Genomic DNA, 15,716 nt, shown 5'->3' with positions numbered 1-15,716 from the left:
CAATAGACTGTTCGTTTCGTTGCTATAAGAATTATTATATATTTATCCATATTTACAGGGAGCTACCGTTCATTATACCAAGGAGAAATTTATTCCAAGTCTTTCAACAATTCCTCCGATCATCCAACGACGATAATTTTTCGCTCACAACTGCATCGTCAGCAGACAATATTATAGTGCTGTAGGTCATCTTTTATTAAAGATCCTATTCCGCTTCCTTGGAGAAGACCCTATGTTACACTCGTTTCTGTGGAACATTCGCCGTCCCGTATAACGTACTGGGTTCTGTTACTCACATATTTAATAAAGCCAATGAACATTTGCGAAGATACTCCGTATGATCTCATCTGGTTTAGTAGTAAACGATGTGGTGCGGTGTCCAAGTCTTAAGGAAATCTAGGAAGACCGAATCTACCTGTTATCCTGCGTCTATTGTTCGCAATGTGATATATATAGTACCAAATGATTGGGGTGGGGGGGGAGGGTGCTAAAATTGATATCCATCGTTCGTGAGTGTTTCCAGCGGTCAGATATTGGCACGATGGTATCCTCTTGGGTGAATAACTCTTTCAATGCTACTTGCTGTCTGCTGTCTTCGGTTTCGACGCAATTCGAGACTGAATGAAAGATCTGGATCCATTCATTGACTTTGCATATGACTAGAACTTACTAGGATTTTCTGATAAATTTCACGTGAGTACCTGACTGAAAATTATTGTAGGCTTCATGCATGGCCCATCTTAATAGACGCACAAGTTCCTATTAACTTACTTGTATCCACATACCTACCATCTCCCTTGTAGCGAGGGTCTAGCAGCTTCTGCTTACGCAACATTCTACGACTATTAGCCATAAACCAGGATGAGTCTTTACCTTCTTTTATTGCTATTCTTCAAAGAGCGGTCCCCATACTCCCGATTACAATTCGCATTTAGATCTTATTCTCCAGGACACCACTTTCGCCATATACGATTGACTTCTGAAGGGCTTTAATATTCTTAGAATTTAAAGAAAAATAGCAGTTTATTTTCAGCCACGCCGTACGGGCAACGTCAAGTGGAGTCCCACTGAATTATTTTTTTTTATATGATCCTGTACATTAGTCAGATGCGCAAAGGAATTAATGAGGAGACTTCGACACAACAATAGAGGGAAGGCGTCTCATAGGTTTGCCACAAATTTCTTAAACGTAGTACTCTCTCTGATAGGAATTTCACAGGGAAATTAGCATTACGGTGGCCACGAAAGGGGCTGAGAGCTAAAGTGACTCATATTCTATGAATTGAACATATGTTACTAACAAAATCCTTAAAGCCAACAGCACACATCGTGCATCAAGAAAAACACTTATTCCGTATGGTACCCTAAGATGCTTGGGGGATTTCTACGAACACTCTTTGTGTCTAACACCAGCACGTGGACCTCCTGGGAATAATAGGGAGTGTGGATATCTTAAAAAACAAAATAGCTCTGAATATCCAACACACAACATGACAGAAACTGCTGGGAAATTTGCACAACATATTGATTCCAGCATGCACTATGACCACAGGTGGCAGTTCCAAAGGACATAAATCCACGTCTACTACATTGGATAAAAGTCAGTAACTTTAATAAATCCCGATCTATCTGACCATTTAACGCCACAATGAACTTCGTTCTGCTCAGCCAGTTGGGCGGGATTCCATTCGGTGAGCATACTGTGGATGGACAAAAGAATCAGGGCCAGGCTGGAACAAACTGAAATAAAATCGGTAAAGTCTAATTCTCTCCAATACACATATGGGTATTCGCTCTACTGAGTGATTTGAGAATTATTCGATTAACCAACCTCCTAGATCTATAAATTCAACCTGAATAGTCACACACAAAATAGAAACGTAATTTTTATGATGAAAATAGAAGAACCGAAGTTGCAGATAATTTGCTGAAGGTGACCAGTAAATAGAATGACTTGAGAACTTCACTCAGTGATAACTCGATAGAAACCCTCTCTCATAGTTTGTGAAAGCAAGAGAAATGTATTCAGTTACTCACTTCGATGATGCTAGTACGCATCAGTCAACTAGCAACCACGGAAGCAATTTTAGAATTTAACTAACGATCATGCTGAAGGCATGAGTTCAGCATTAAACCTAGCACTTAGTATGGATGCCAAAGTCCACATTAAACTGAGAATCTTTTTTGAATAGAAATGTGGCCCTTCCAGAACGAATATTTTGACTGTTAATTCAAGTAAACGTGATAATTACCTACATTAGAAACGAAAATTTAGCTGTTTCGAACCAAACTGAAACCCATGATAAGTGTGATCTGAGGAACGTGAGATATCACGGCGATATCACCAGGAAGGGCGTCCGCATATTGCCAAGTTTGTTTCGAGTACACCGAGTACGGTGCAGACGTTTTGCTGTGAAGCCCTTACACGTTCTCCACACATTACCGATCTCTCCCCATGCGAATCCCATATTTTTGGAGCCCTGAAGAAAGACGGTCGTGGCAGTCTATTTCCCTTGAAGAAGAGTACAAGAGTGCAATGCCTGGGTACAATCATAGTTCCACATGCAACCACATTTTCCCATGAAGGTTCTGACCGTTTTGTCTCACAGTAGAATAGATGTATTAACTTGGTTCAAATGGCTCTGAGCACTATGGGGCTTAACGTCTGAGGTCATCAGTCCCCTAGAATTTAGAACTACTTAAACCTAACCAACCTAAGGACATCACACACATCCATGCCCGAGGCAGGATTCGAACCTGCGACCGTAGCAGTCGCGCGGTTCCAGACTGAACCGCCTAGAACTGCTCGGCTACCACGGCCGGCAAATGTGTTAACTGTTGCGAATATTAACTGTCAAATAATAAACAGTTCACTTACGCTTTTTATCTGTCTCGTTTTCATTTGACTGCACCTGATAGAATAACACATATTCTGTGACAATACAGCTAATTAATTTCTCTAGTTTGCATATAAAACTAGTTCAGAAAATATGTCAGTATACCACAGAGAAAATTTTCTGCAACATGAAGTTAAAGTTAATTCATGTTGTTGAAAGTCCGCCTGTTTAGTGCGAGTGTCTTTCATAATTCGGTCTCGTAAACCGACACACGCCCGGGAGCGCTGTGTGCTGACCACATGTCCCTCCATATCCGCATCCAGTGACGGCTGTGGGCTGAGGATGATACGGCGGCCGGCCAGTACCGTTGGGCCTTCATGGCCTGTTAGGGCGGAGCTTTTAGTTTTAGTCTTTCATAATTGCTCATTCGCATGCAAGACGACTCTACGCTAGCCTAATTTGTCTGCTGGAGTAGTACACCTTTACGAAGGACTCTGAAAGTATCCTCAAGCTGGACAAGTCAGCTAAGGCTGATATGACGGCAGTTCCTGTTATTTAACGTTGAGGAGCCATTGCCTCGCGTGAAACACAAAATAAGTTCTGCGATATTCCGAAAACATGCTACGAAAGGTTGAACCAATAAGTGGCAGATCGCTCTCTTCGTCACGAGCAGAACTTGCGAGACGCCATATTGCATTTGTCTTTTCAGTTGAAGCACATATTTCGTGGGTTTCATCTTATAACGTGCACCCTACGAATATACGCTCTTTCTAAGCAACAGCATATTGGAACCTCTCGAAAACGCGTCGTTATTGGTACGATCTGTTGTAATAAAATGACGGGGAGCGTCACGTTGCTTGTTAAAAAAATTTGGATATTTACTTATTTTCGTGTTATAACTCATTTATTATTAATGTACGCCTTTTTAAAGCAACGGCACATTGCGATTCATCAAAAGCGCGTCGTTCTTGGTAGGATTTGTTATAACTAAGAACGTATCGGGGAACTAAAGGCTTCAGAAGATCGTAATATAAAATACAAGATCATTCATTGTATAAGATCAGCGTAGCATAGTTGGTAGAGGCCCCGAGTTACGAAATAATGCGTATGGGGCTTGCATCACGCTGTTCCAATTTTTTTTCGCCATAGTGTTTGCTTAAAGGTTGTGGGACTTTCTTATTAAAATATTTTCTATAATATTCGATTGTATGTTAACATAAGTGAGCTGTCTTTCAGGAGTGAGTTTCTCCAATTTTGTGAAGTTTAAGGAGCTGTTGTGACTGACAGGACTTGGAATTTTTGTCTTATAACTTGTGTTCATGGGCATCGAAATTTTTATGTGGGCAACAGACAGAACATCATGACTAGCATATGGACAAGGGATGAAACATGCGCTTAAGCAGAGCTAAATAAGGAGTTTTACTCGTGTCCATTTTCGTAAACAAACTGTGTGGTTTGGGAGCCAGATACAGCTGAAAACTGTTAACTAACATGTCTCATGTGACGCAGGCACTGTGTTTCATGAGGGTGGATTTCTTGTCCACTTCCAAGTCAACAAAAGCTGCCTCGTCTCTTGTTAGGGAGGCTACAGGGACAGGCAGAAGTTTTGACCACCAAACAGAGCGCTGGCAACGCAAATTTTAGTTGGGGCGCCTAGCACACTTAAAGCAAAAAGCATACTTCTTCCTGGCAACAAGTCGAACTGCATCAAACCAGTCTACGGACTGAAGACCACAGTACCGAGCAACAGTATTCTGTTTCGCAACCGGAAACCTTAGGCCACACATGATATACACCGCGCATGACGTCTTTATATTGACGTCTATATATTTAGCGATCAGCTAAATGGTTTCGGCATCCGTTTGCAGGCGACTTCTGGAATACTATTCAATTTATCTTCATCTTAAATGTAATATTTTCAGTCAAGATATCTTTTATTACAATCATGAAATCTACGTAGCACTTGGTTGCATCGAAATATTGTTCAAAGGCGTAATATTTGGAGCCACAGATAAAGTTTTTTAAAATTACAAAAAACTGTGAACTCATATTTCTAGATTAAGTCGGTGTATTTACAGACAGAAACTAAGGAGGAATATTATTACTAAGCGAACGCTCTTCTGTTTGACAGTATTTAGCCGGCCGGGGTGGTCGAGCGGTTCTAGGCGCTACAGTCTGGAACCGCGTGACCGCTACGGTCGCAGGTTCGAATCTTGCCTCGGGCATATAACTGTGATGTCCTTATGTTAGTTTGGTTTAAGTAGTTCTAAGTTCTAGGGGACTGATGACCTCAGCAGTTAAGTCCCATAGTGCTCTGAGCCATTTCAGCCATTTTGGCAGTATTTATTTTACAAAGGGCGTTCAAAAAGTTTTGCACAGCCGTCTCCGTTTTTCTCTAATTTTTTGTAGAAGGAGAATGAAACTTTTTTGAAAATATTTGGAACATTTAGCTATACATTGAACCTACTCAGTGTAGCCTCCACCAGCTGTGACGCATCTGACCCAACGTTCTTTCCATGATGTAAATGCACTTTGGTAAAATTCTGGGATTGAATTTTACACTATCGCTTGACAAAGGGAAATAAGGTCTTTCTTACTATCAAATGCATTACCACGCAGTTGGGCCTTCAGACGAGTTCGGACTGTAGGGAGGATGAGGAACAATTTTCCAACCCACTTTCCTGATTTTCTCCTGCGTCACAATGGCTGTATGGGGTTTGACATTGCCATGGTGTAGTCATATGAGCTGTCCCTGAAGCTGTGGTCTGTGGGTCTTGATGGCACGTCGCAGCTTGTCGAATGGCAAACAGTTATGGTCCCGCTTAATTGTGGAGCCAGGTTCCAAAAAGTCAATGAAAATGACTCCACACTGATCCCAGATGAAGCAGGCCATCACCTTTCGGCATGCTGTTCGTGAAAGTCTTGGTTTCTTCTTCCGAGAGGAACCCAGATGACGCCCCTCCATGGACTGGGTTTTGTTCTCAGGTTCCGACCAAAACAACAGTGTTTCATCCTGAGTAGTGACGCCGTCGAAACACTGTTTCCACTCTTCTGTAAATGTCTTCATGAGACCCTCGCACACATTCATCCTCATCGTTTTCATTTCTCTCGTCCATAATCTAGGCACCCAAGGTGCACAGATTTTTCTGTATCCTAGTGACTGTACCAGTGATACCACACTACCCAATGACAAACGAGTCATTTAGGCAAGATGTCGTGTCGTCACACATCTGTCATTTTGAATGATTTGATCAATGGTCTCCTTATTCAGATCACTCACTGCCGTCGACGGTCTACCGCATCGTGGATTGTCCAGGAGAGAGAAATCACCTTCTTTAAACCTCTGCAACCACCGCTGGATACTGCTGCGCTCCACTGTGTCCTCGCCATAAACAGGGACCAGCTTCCTGTGAATCGATGTGGCAGAGTCATCGCCGGTCTTGAAGAGGAACTCAAGCACCGATCGTTGTCGTAACCTGACATATACTTCACTGTCCATTATGGCTCAACTGTAAATAAAATAAAATTCTTTTATACACCAACTAGTAGCTAAATGTTCCAAGTATGTTCACAAAATTATTCACTCTCCTCCTGCAAAAAAATAGAAAAATTAGAGACGACTGTGCAAAACTTTTTGAACGCCCTTTGTGCCTGAAATGTATTCGCAGTTGCAAATATCGACAGCCATCAGGTGTGTAAGGGAATGGTAACAATGAGAATCTGTACCAGATCGGGACTCGAACCCAGAGTTCCTACTTATCGCGAGCGGTCGCCTTGCCATTTGGCTGTTCGAACATTCTCCAGTGCCAGAGCCAAACTTCAAACAGTCGTCAACCATGTGTCTACAGCCTGTACTCGTAATTCCCTTGTGTATGTTGCCGTACAGGGGACACATTTTACTTGAAAGTCGCTTGTCCGGTGTCTGCGGGTACATACGATTTTACAGTGCCTGTGTTATACTGAATTATGATGCAAAGTTCCGAAGGACCATTGCATCGTAATTCGGAATAACACAAGCACTGTAATATCGTAAATATCATATTTATTTATGCCTAAGCAATATGAACTGAATGGTAGGAGTCATTATGTAACTGTCTCGTAGGAATATCTTGGTCCTCAGACTTAAAACTCGATGAACTGCGAAGATATGGCGACGACAGACTGTCAATATCTAACTCAATAAAAGACTTCTCTGTATAAACACAGTTTTCAAATATATTATAGCTCCTATCTGTATACTGCTTCGGTATTTGTACTGAATTATGTAAAAATCATAAAAAATACACGTTTATTTTGCGTAAAAACCGGACGTCATAAATAGAAACGTATGTCATCTCTTATAACAGCATAATAAAGTATTTTACACATACACATTTATTGTCGAAGACTCGTCAGAAGCTGAATGTCCCCTGAAAAAATTCACTGAGTCTTCCAGGCGCGTCAAGTGGTTTAAAGTAGTTTCTAAACCACTCGACGCGCCTGGAAGATCGAGAGAATTTTATCTGTTTTACAGCTGCGGAACCACGTGCTCCTAAATGCTTTCTTCCACGCTTACCTTTTGTCTTCTACTTTTGTAGAAATAATGAACTAAATAATTCGCAGTGCAACAAACACAGAAATTCACTGAAGAACTGTAATTCTGTCACTTTCCAAAATAAGAAAAAACTATCAATACAATACTGCAAACCGTTTGCTAACCTTTCATGTGGTCATACATAAAAATGATAACCATTGCATACATATTTTGAATTATAGAGGAATTAAACAACTGTACTAATACCATGAGCAGTACTAACACAAAAAATCGTTCAGTTATTAAAACCATTGCTCGATTTCAGCCATAAATGAGAAAAAACTGTAAGTCTCCACTTTACATAGTGCGTGATGAATGAAACTCATATTTTTGCCTCGGCCACGTAGCATATATGTCGGTTTAAAACTTTAACGCCATAGAGATAGGGGCGTATGCGGCAGTAAATATCTGTCATCTAAGCCAGAAACACGTTTGCGTGACGCCATGTGCCCCCTACTGTGACTGGCTGCTAGAAGCAAACTGAGCAGGTGCCATACTGATTTACGTGTTTGCGAAGCTTATGAACCATGCGTGGTGTTTTTGTGTTTATTCTTGCTTTCTACGAAAATATGTAGTTTAATTGACAGATACACCACACTAACGATATCTTCAAAAAGCGTTGTTCTAAGTACGATTTTTCGTGCGAAATTGTCGGGAAATATAACATTGGTAGATAAAATTGTCACCTCAGTTTCAAGGTAAAATGGTTTGAAGATAGAGCTATTGTTGTGAGAAAAGTAAATTTTCTGATTATTTTAGCAAGATTTCGAAAAACAAATACTTAGGCAGAGGTAAAGGAATCACTGGAACTCGCAAGGTAGCACTTAGAAACTAGATTGAAAGCTCTTGTCGCTACAAATCTATGCATGTTTGTGTTGACATCCCTAGGTTTTTGTTCCAATCCTGGATGATGAAGATGAACTCTATTAATGCTTACATGGCAAATTACCTATTATGTTACCTGGAATTTCAGGAATCAGCAGTGAAGATACACTACGGAGCTACAAATTCCTTCAGAGTTTAGTGGAATAGCAGGAAATATGTGATGTTTTCCTCCGTTGTGCTGAAGACATTTAGTCTTCCACATTCAAATTTGGACTCAGAGTGGCTATTTTCATAGTATACTAGAATGGTGATTGGCCTTTGGCAAGACGTCTCTGAAGAGAACTCAGAAATTACACCAGTACTTTCATATGAAAACTTTCAACAGCGTTTGACTTATTTGTCTTTTATGTGATTAAATTTAACAGGTATAACGCCGAAATCGGCCATAAAATAAACCAATTTCTTCGTGTCCCTGGATACGACATATCTCGCTGTGTGCGTTATTTCCATTTTCAGTAATCCTTAATTCATCACGAGCTCTACCTAGAAACTATACAGGTTACAATCAGGTCTAGGAGTATCCATGAGCAGCTCTACACACCACCTCGGAAACTAGCTGACAATTTACCCCACTAAGAAGCCATACCCTACGAAGAGGAGCACGTTTAGCCACCAGCCAGCAGTAATTAATGACGTCTTGGAGATCCTTAGGGAAACCACGCGGAGGCGGTAATACGCGTGCATCCGTGTAGTGAGTGTGAAGCCACGATTCGAGAGGGCCAGGCCTATCATTTTATTCTCTTTCTTTTTTGCGCCCGTAAGTCATCAACATTTTACAATTAATTGGGTTGATAATCAGTCACATTACTGGCGCATTTATTTACTTCCCATATACCTTCAACAGTAGACTGGAACTGAAAAGCAAAGCTATTGCTGGCAGTAGTGCAAACGCACAATTCATAAATGGACGTGGAGGTTATGAAAATCAATCATGGAATATCGCGCCGTACAAGAGTCCTAAAACTGCACCCCTCCAAGTGCTAGCCAGGCTCGACAGCGCTTAACTTAAGTGAGCTGACGGGAACCGATATTACCGCAGCGGCAGGGCAGTCGGCGCAGCAAAACAGTTTACAGCAATTGATCACAAAGAACCCTTTTGTAATTGGATGGATGAAACAGAGTTTTTCATATATTTCTTTTCTTCGTTATAGTGAATCATATACAGGGAGTTCAAAATTATAGTGCCCAAACTGACAGATATTACTACGGTCCCAACAACAAATACATTTCGTTAATCAACAAGGCTTTGGAAATACGTAATGAGTGAGGTCTATTCTTGCGTAAGTACACCAGTTTCTGCTTACGGATAAGGCTAAATTTACTCAAGAAGGCATGTGCAATTGTCATAACTCGCATATATGTGGACGAATGAAAACTCACGTACAATAGTTAAGTGACTCCATCAGGCAGTTTGCATTAAACATGTGGGCCGGTATCGTGGGAGACTACTTGCTTGGGCTCTACCTATCGCCTTCTCGACTCAGGTGGCCAATGTACAGACTATTCTTGCGACAGCACCTGCTCGTATAACTGGAGCAGTTATCAGAGGGAGGGTGTAGTTCCAGCATGAAAAGACCCGGTGCACTTTGCAGAACAAGCACGTGGAGCGTTAACCAGATTTTCGGCAATCAGTGAATCAGCTGGGAGGACCTGTTCAATGGCAAGATCTTCCCTGGACATTATGATATTAGATTGGGCCACAAGAAAACCGAGTTGTATTCCACCCCCTGTGGACCCAGAGGGGGAATTATTTGCAAGATTTCTTGCAGCGGCCACCCACATACAGAATACACATTTATCATCGACAGTCGGACACCCCCAAAAACAAATGTTTTTCCTATTAGGTGCGTTGTGCTGCTAACTATTGCCAGGTATTCCATATCAGCGACCTCAGTAGTCATTAGACAATTTGAGAGAGCAGAATGGGGCGCTTCGCGAAACTCACGGACTTCGAACGTGGGCAGGTGATTGGGTGTGTCATACGTTTGTAAGCGAGATTTGCACACTCCTGAACATCCCGAAGTCCACCGTTTACGATGTGATAGTGACGTGGAAACGTGAAGGGACACGTATAGCACAAAAGCGTGCAGGCCGACCTCGTCTCATGACAGATAGAGGCCGGCCGTTGTGACCGAGCGGTTCTACGCGCTTCAGTCTGGAACCTCGCGACTGCTACGGTCGCAGGTTCAAATCCTGCCTCGGGGCATGGATTTGTGTACATCCCCAAGTCCACCGTTTCCGATGTGATAGTGAAGTGGAAACGTGAAGGGACACGTACAGCACAAAAGCGTGCAGGCCGACCTCGTCTGATGACAGACAGAGGCCGGCCGTTGTGACCGAGCGGTTCTATGCGCTTCAGTCTGGAACCTCGCGACTGCTACGGTCGTAGGTTCCAATCCTGCCTCGGGCATGGATTTGTGTAATGTTCTTAGGTTAGTAAGGTTTAAGTAGTTCTAAGTTCTAGGGGACTCATGACCTCAGATGTTAAGTACCATAGTGCTCAGAGCAATTTGAACCATTTTGACAGGCAGAGACCTTCAGCAGTTTAAGAGGGGACTCGTAATGTGTAATAGACAGACATCTATCCAGACCATCACATGAAAATTCCAAACAGTATCAAGATCCACTGCAAGTACTATGACAGCTAGGCGGGAGGTGAGAAAACTTGGATTTCATGGTTGAGTGGGCTGCTCGTAAGCCACACATCACGCCCGTAAAAGCCAAACGACGCGTCGCTTGGTGAAAGGAGCGTAACCATTGGACGATTGAACATTGGGAAAACGTTGTGTGGAGTGACGAATCACGGTACACAACGTGGCGATCCGATGGCAGGGTGTGGGTATGTGCGAATGCCCGGTGAACGTCGTCTGTCAGCGTGTGTAGTGCCAACAGTGAAATTAAGAGGCGGTGGTGTTATGGTGTGGTCGGGTTTTCATGGAGGGGGCTTGCACCCATTGTTATTTTACTCGGCACTATTAAAGCACAAGCTTACATTGATGTTGTAAGCACCTTCTTGCTTCTCACTGTTGGAGAGCAATACGGGGATGGCGATTGCATCTTTCAACACAATTGAGCACCTGTTCATAATGCGCGGCCTGTGGCGGAGTGGTTACACGACAATAACATCCCTGTAATGAACTGGCCTGCACAGATTCCTGGCCTGAATCCTATTTAACACCTTTGGGACGTTTTGGAACACCGATTTCGTGCCAGGTCTCACCGAACGACATCGATACCTCTCCTCAGTGCAGCAGTCTGTGAAGAATGGGCTGCCATTCCCCAAGAAAGCTTCCAGCTCCTGATTGAACGTATGCCTGCGAGAGTGGAAGCTGTCATTAAGGCTAAGAGTGGGCCACCACCATATTGAATGCTAGCATTACCAATGGACGGCACCACGAACTTGTCTTTTCAGCGAGATGTTAGGATACTTTTGATCAAATAGTGTACCTTCTTACACATACATAACGACAACCAGAGTGCATTTGTGCTATTCATATTTAGTTTTAACAGACCTAGTAGGGCATGTAGGGGGAGTGAACCGTGTCAGAAGTTCAGTGATCGTTGTGAAGGACATGGAGAGAGCGTGTATTCGTCTGAGACGGCGTTATCAGCAGCTGACAGCGTCTGAATGGTGCTTCGTTGTAGGTATCCATTTGGGCAGCTGATCGAATCGTGCAGTATTCCGGTTTGTAGGGTTTTCGGATGTGACAGTGACCCAATCTTGAGCTACAGGGGAACGTAAGTGCAATCATATTCGTCGTCAAGGTTCCAGATCCTCGACATCTGACCACCTCAAGTGAGGATCATGTTGTGCACCAAGCACATGGTAATCCCTCCAAAAATGATCCTGCCATCTGAGAACCAGTAATGGACACCCTGCAACATTCTGTATCATCCTGCACCATTGGTCGGAGTCTAGCATCAGCCGCATTATGGAATTACCATCCTACGTATAAGCTGCCGTTAACACCTCAACACAAACGGCTGAGTTTGGAGTGGTACTGTGACTGGGGACGTATTTATGAATGGTGTTCAGTGAAGAGTCGCGGTTATGCACTACTTCGGATGACCATCGTCGACGATTATGGCGGTGACATTGGCGATGGTCCCACTTTTCCAATGTTTTGGAAGGTCACAGCGGTTTTATTCGTGGCGTCTTGTTGTGCAGAGTCATCGGGTATGACTTTGGGTCTGGACTAATAGTGACAACAGTACGTCACGGACACCCTGTGTCCTCATGTCTTAACTCTCATGCGTCAGTATCGTGGTGCCATTTTTAAACAAGGCAATGGTCGGTTACATGTGGCTTGTTTCTTTATGAACTGTCTGCGTCATTTTGAGGGCCTCCCGTGACTAGCAAGATTCTCAGGTCTGTCCTCGGTAGAACTTGTGCGGGACCAGCTCGGACGTCAACTCTAAGTGCCCGTATTAAGGATATCTAGCACTAGTTACAACAATTCAGGGCCAACTTGCCTCATGAGAGACTGCAGCGTCCTTATGACACCCTTCCCAGCCTAATCAGTGCATGGATCCAAGCCAGAGGGGGTACGATGACATACTGATAAGTTGGTTCATACTGCCACGTTCTTTGTAAATCCGACTCGATTCTGTAATCACTGAAATAACATCACATGCTGTCTTAACTTGTGAAGTTTCATTTCGTTTCCTCCTCTTCTTCTGAGTGCTTTACATTTTTTGTCAGGTAACATACTTTGAGTTGTTCCACTTCCCTGAAAACAAATAGTATATTGGTCATTGCTTTCATCAATTGTATGTAGACCTATGACTCATTCTGTAAAATGCGTCAAATCAAATTTCAGATTAATCTCATATTTCGTCTTGACACTTATGGGGCAATCACCTAAAATGACTCTGTTGTCAATCAGTAGTCGAGTTACTCGGTCGTCATCCTCATTATAAGGTTCAATTTTCCAGTTACAGCGATCACGGTCTTACCACACGCGGCAGTCGCTACGATTTCCTCTCTCTGTCACTGATTGTGATAAATATCACCCCCGTGTGCACCCTATCGCGAGGTGAGAGAAAATAATTATTTTGATTTGTAGAAGTAATTTCTAGTCTCAGGTCGGCGCAATATACGCAGACATTAGCGTTCGGTAGTGGTGCACTGAGGCGTTTTCGAAAATCAGCGAACATGCAGCGAGCCATTTAGAGCGCAGTGTCTGGTCACGACTGTGCCTTGCAGGAGGACGCGGCCCCTCGGATAAGTGGGCATTCACCCACGCCCGAGGCGGGCTCGAACCGGCGACCCCTCGCTGGGCGGCGCAGCGCCGCTCGACAGGGAGCGAATATTACGGCTGATTCCAGTCACGTCTCCGCCTGACAATTGCCGCGCTGAAGAACACTGGCAGGCGGCGGCCACACGCCTACGCCTCCACGCTGGCCGCATTGTTTTAATGCCACGTTTGTCGGGAGTCAGAATACACAACGACGCTAAATTAATGGTTGCTCGTCCGCGATATTAAAGTCCCTTTTACATACTAGCTGGTCTGGATGACAGCGTGACAGCGGAAATTCTGTCATGCTGTAGGTTAATTCTTAAAAAAAAATAAAAATAAAAAAACCGTATCATTGGCCTCTTTCACTACACAAATGTAATTTGCATAATTCGAAGCCAGACGACGATTAACTTCTGCTTTCTTCGTTCCAGCGATGTAGATAACAATCGACGTCAAGACAATATGATACTGAGTCTGTACGACCTTTCTACTGCAGCAAGGGTGAGTGGTTTACTACTCGACAAAAGGAGATGACGAACAGATATTGCACTGACCTTTTAAGTAACTAAAATATAAAATGCTGATTTGATTTAGAGTAGAATGGAGTAAGTCTGCGCGGCGGGTAAGACTACGCAACGTTTGTATCTCGGCCTTAATAATCCAGCAGTTGCCTACTCCGTAGGTCGCGAAACAGGCTCTGTGTCTGACCTTTCGTTGCCGTAGTTTGGTTGTTTTCCTGGTGTTAAAGGCTGTGCAGTCCGGTCAGAAGTGTTTTACGTTATTTTCATACAAAATTTTATGTTCCTGAAATACGCTGTGGCTCAGGCAATAGTGGGCTTACGAATTTTAGCTTTAGTCCATTGTGTACTACCAGGTACTGTCAGTTTTGTGATATATTAAAACATCGACATTCCTACAGAGCTTTTCCATGTGCAGACGAAAGCTGCAGTCTCATAGTACGTGGCAAACCTACGCGTCGCAGGTGGAGTAAACCTGCGCAGTGCGTAGTCTTACCCCATCGGTTATAATTATCAGCTTTTTCGTTGATAAGGAGCTACGAACGTTTAAGAACGTTAGGGGATATTATACACCAATAGCACTATTCAAAGAGTCATTTTTTCTATTTTAGCGTCTAAAAAAGGAAAATCGAACGAAAGCCATGGATTCCTGAAATGCTGGAAGCTGGAAAAAGGGTTCTGAAAAATGGGTAGTCTATACGAAAAGTGGAGAGGGAGCTTGAATAAGTGGAGCTGCCCTCAGAAATCGGCATAAAGAGGTACGAGGCCCTTTCAAGTGTACTTTTATCTCTATATTTTTTTTTTATTTTGGAGACTGTTGCATACGTAAAGGTAAGCTCAAAATTAGTACTTCTACCCCTACTTTTTCAGGGTTTTCGTGTAAACAAAATAGGAAGATTTGCAAGAACTTTTAATGATGAGCAGGAACTGGAACTCGCCGAACACTGCAGATCTTGAACAGATGTTATTATGGGATGACACTGACAGATTTCAGAAGATTAGTTCATGACTACTCTTAGAGGAAGAATATAAAACAAAATTTAACAAAAACACTAAGATGACCGGAAAAGATTAGGATTATGCTTTAATGCGTACACGAAACCTCAGCCTTCGGATCCAACAGAAAACTAGTCTTGGGCGTGTCATGGGGATCAAAAAACAGCAAACGAGCATCTTCTTTGATAATCTTTCGTCGCTAATGGAGCGGTATAAATTTGAACCTCATCGCATATTCACCATTTGGGGATTACAACAGTTCCTAACTAAGTTCCAAAAGTGGTTGCAACATGTTGCAAGAAGCACATAGGCAAAAGTGCATGTGGAGAAAGAGGTCAGCTGATAACGGGTTTATGTTGTATGGGACCTGGGGGGAGTTACACCCCTCCACGAATAATATTTCCTCAGAAAAGGACGAAGGAGAGTTTGAAGCATGGTGCTCCTCCTGGGACACTAATGATATGTTCGGACACTGGGTACATCTATTCAGATTTGTATCTCACGTGGCAACAGTACACACAGCCTACAGAAGAAAATCTTTGGACAATCACATCTGAGTCTGAATGCCGTCCTTTACTGCAGGGACCATAACATTCCGGTGCTTACCATTCCTCCACACAGCTGCCACAAACTGCAGCCACAAACTGCAGCCACTGGATCGCTGCGT

This window comes from Schistocerca nitens, chromosome 3 (assembly GCF_023898315.1).
Source record: "Schistocerca nitens isolate TAMUIC-IGC-003100 chromosome 3, iqSchNite1.1, whole genome shotgun sequence".
Lineage (NCBI taxonomy): Eukaryota > Metazoa > Arthropoda > Insecta > Orthoptera > Acrididae > Schistocerca > Schistocerca nitens.
The sequence above is the reverse complement of the archived record's forward strand: the minus strand, read 5'-3'. Positions refer to the sequence as shown.